This window comes from Eucyclogobius newberryi, unplaced genomic scaffold (genome assembly GCF_026437365.1).
Source record: "Eucyclogobius newberryi isolate DKJ021-1_F unplaced genomic scaffold, fEucNew1.0.hap1 SCAF_2, whole genome shotgun sequence".
Taxonomy (NCBI): domain Eukaryota; kingdom Metazoa; phylum Chordata; class Actinopteri; order Gobiiformes; family Gobiidae; genus Eucyclogobius; species Eucyclogobius newberryi.
Window position 1 is genome coordinate 21,533,448 of NW_027315834.1, and position 4,149 is coordinate 21,537,596.

Consider the following 4,149-nt stretch of genomic DNA (forward strand, 5'->3'; position numbering starts at 1 on the left):
TACTGTGTGAACATGTATCTAAATCATGTAGCACAGCCCTGTCAAGGCTCTCATGGCTCGCAGGGAATCTCTCTTCTGGATCATTCAAACTTATGTCTGTACTTTACTTTACTTCCAAATATTTATTATATTTTCCATAATATTAAAACTAAATATAACTAAATATAAAACAGTGAGGGATTATATTTGACATATCAAAAATATAAAGAATACATTTAATCAGTTGAAGACCGAAGTAAGTCACCCGCGAGCCCGAACGGGAACAAGTGGTTGAAAATGAATGAATGAAGACCAAAGTCTACAAACTAAAATGGTCCCACTTTCCCACTAATTCAGTCTTCAACCTTAACATCATCTGACATGCAGCACTCCCGATTTCCTCTCTTTTCACATCCTCACACACATTTTCACCATTAGTCACATGTCATCAGCCCAGTACTTATCACCCTGCACACAGGTTTGCTCAGATAAGGCACTTATCCCTTGTCTCTGCAGCAGACACAGCCTGGGTGACCTGGGCAGGTCACATGATAACCAGTTGTCAATGTACCTGTGGCATTTTTACATTTCCATCACAGACCGTGTCTTGACGAGGTGTAATAATACCTATTTAGTAGTTTGTATTAACTTTACCTCGGGCTTCTCTAACAAATATTATGTCATGTTTGCTGCCAATGTCCAACCAGGAAGTAACACTATAAACTTAACAAAAATGGTCAAACTGGGGACAAAATGTTTAGAAAATCTTAAATATAATCATAAATATAAAATCTTAAATGCAATCATGTTCAGTACATTTTAGTGTGTGCATGACATGGACATACATACAATTGAAATGAAATAAACAGACTTAAATATATGATTTACTCTATCCACCTGGTTGACTTACGTATAGTGTAGTGATTAATAAATTAAACTACTTGTTGTTTATTACTGCGGATTATGAGACAGGCTTTGCAACCATTCTTTTGTTAATCAATGCAGTCATTTTGAAACATATGTGGACTTAACTGGGTTGGAAATGAGAGTGCTCTGAGGGTCAGTGACCTCACAACATCCATGAGGTCTATAACTAATCAAAATAGGAACTGATCTCTGCTAATGGACCTGTTTCAAAGATTAGCAACATAACTCATTCAGTTAATCACCACAGATTTTATAGATCTGATGCTATAGTCGATTCGATAGAGTAATTACATGACAGCCTCTGTGCCAGATGTCAAAGGAACCCCTCTGAGGTCAAACTGAATGGGGCAATTGAGTTGGATTGAGCATTTATACCCGTTCTTACCTTCCTTTACCCTCTTGACCTTTTTATGAGTGGCCAATGCTCCACAGCTTTATGTTTAAGTAGTTTTCATTCAAATGGCCCACGTAGACCTACATCCAGATCCACCTGAGCCTGAGAAAAAATAAAACGCTTCCCCAAAGTCCTGTGACAGAGAGATTGCAAATACATTTTCTTTACGTCATTATTTGGCTCAATGTGCTTTGGCGTTTTGGATCCAAAGCTCCTTGAAGGTAAAAAAATGAATCTACGTTCACTAATATGTAATTTATGTGAATATAAATGTGATCATTCTCATTTAGATATTTGAAAACAACATTTAATTTAATAATACACATATTGAACAGGCTACGGGTTTAGACTTTGTCCTAAAGCGTATACGTGAAAGCAGGGCCTGATGGCTAAAAGCATTTGAGGAGTCTCTTTGCCGGGGCACTGCTTTCCATAACGCTGATAAATAATAGCTCCCTGACTCATTTAAACTGGTGAGTGACAATAGCATAAATGCGTAAATGCATAAATGCTACCTGCCTTAAAACATAGTACATATTTTTTACTATAATGTCTCTTCCTTGAAAATAAAACACATTAACTTTGGCGTGAACAGTTATCGTCTTAACCTCCATGGCAGCAGTGACCTAATCTCCAGATCTGTTCAGAAGGGACTGATCAGGATTATGCTTGCTTTTCGTAGTCCTGGGTTTATTTTAGGGGCTGACTGAACAAAACTGGATTAGCGACACAATGAATCCCTGGACACTGGAACTCAGGGGTCAGCTCCTGCTTGACCTTTGGCATTTGAAATGTTTATAAATCCCCATCTGTGTTGTGATAGCTATAAATAGGTCTGATCAGCTGTCACTCTGGTGAGGAGACCACATTTGATAAGTCTTTAGTACTAGTGCACTTACTGTAAGTATTAGCAGCTCAGCGGAGAAGCATTTTCACTTGCAAAAGGGCACACACTTCCTCTATGAAACTGCACAGAGCGCTCAGTTCTGCAGTGTCGGCGTCATAGTGGTTGGTAGTTAATGCATCTTCTTCAAGGACAACGTCAGGACAAAGAAAATAGGATGCACTATTGTTGTTTTAGCAGTGACATCTAAACAAGTCATAGCCTGCAATAAAAAGACAGAGAATAATCAAATATAGTAATGTGTTATGTAATGATCTGATGTGAAATAACAACATAAAAGATGATTGTGAGGAAACTGAAAATCTAAGTTAGTAGTGCTAAAGCTAAACACTAGGCTACTGTGTTTTAGGCCATCACAGCTTCTGTTGCCTCGCAATAAACATGAAAGTAACTTCCTAGAGCCAGAATTATCCAAATATACATTTGACTTAGAAAAGCTACACTAGACTTTCATCTTTGGGATATGAATTGACTATTCATTCAACGTTATATTACGATGAGTGTTTTGAGGATTGTTCAAATGATGTGCAGATGTGATCATACTTTAAAACACTAATATACTTTGAGCTTGGTTTTGATGGCCAATCTAACATCATTATGAATTGAAACCAAGAAGCAGTTGCTATGAGCCTACTGTATCTGTATGCTGCTTATCAATAAATGATCTGGAAGGTACTTTCCCTCACAATTGATCAACTCTGGGATATTTCATAAGATGGCTATAATTAACTCCTCAGTCATGCTGATGTTTGGTGATGCTTTTGTGTGTTGCATAAAAAGGGTCATATTTTAGCCTTGACTGCATTCAGACACATCATCCACTGTCACCATTACAGTTTAATAGCCTTTGGCGCAGCTTTGAATTGGCTGCAAGCTCTGACTGGTGTGGGCAAACCACCACAGGAATGCCATTGTCTGGAACATACAGGCCTGCTTGTTAATTTATAAGTCTGTGATCTTCAAAAAGAGCTTGAGAAAGGGAGCAGTGATTACTTAAGCATTGGGATAAAACAGAAGCACAGAGACATGCAGCCTAGACTTGAATGGATCCAATGTTACCACATTGGCGTAACCCCTGATTACGCCCTGATTATTAAGAGACCCTTGTAGGCATTATTCATTAGGTAATGGGCTTGAACATTAGCTCCAGTGGTTTGCAAATATTGATTGAATTGCTTTCATCCTTGCAAAACCTGGTCAGTAACCTACATTATACACAAATAGATCTTTTTTTTAGGCCAGACCAAGGTGGACTTTGAGATCTCTTTCAGAGTCGCTCGTCCAAAGTTCAGTGTCTGTCAATAGTTAACTCAGTGCTGTGCAAAGCCGAGAGCCTTTGCACTCTCTTATCAGGCTATTCAAGATAAAAAGTCTGAACCTGTTGCCTTATCTCCTAACATCACCACTTACAGCTCTATAACTGGTCTAGTTGCATTACACTGAAGGCTGCTCAACCAAAGAGGAAGAGCAGAGTCCACTTTACTGTACCAAGTAGAGCTTATGTTGTGTTAAGACAGCAGCAGTTTTACCATTGAAAAAGGTTATACAGAGATGGAATTATTACAATCATTATAAGGTATAGTGTCCTCATTTAAACCATGATATGGTTTCAATCCTGTAGCGTCAAAGTGGTTTCTGGAGATTATAAATCCCTAGTTAACGTAGCATATAATATTCTAATCTAACCCTATGCATTATGTTTATCCAGTATGAGCTTGAGTAGGTTCAGTGCAGCTCTTCCTAGAAGAGTCTGGCCATGAGGTGGACCTTGGCCCAAAACAAAACTGCAGTGAGCTAAATGTGTTTTTGCTATGACAATAATGGAATCTGTACCACTGTGTTATGTAAAAACACAGGTGAATATTTTCCCTTAGTCACTCAAAGTATTGGCCAGTGCTAAATAACATACACATTCATATGTGCAAAAATCACCATCAGTCACAGG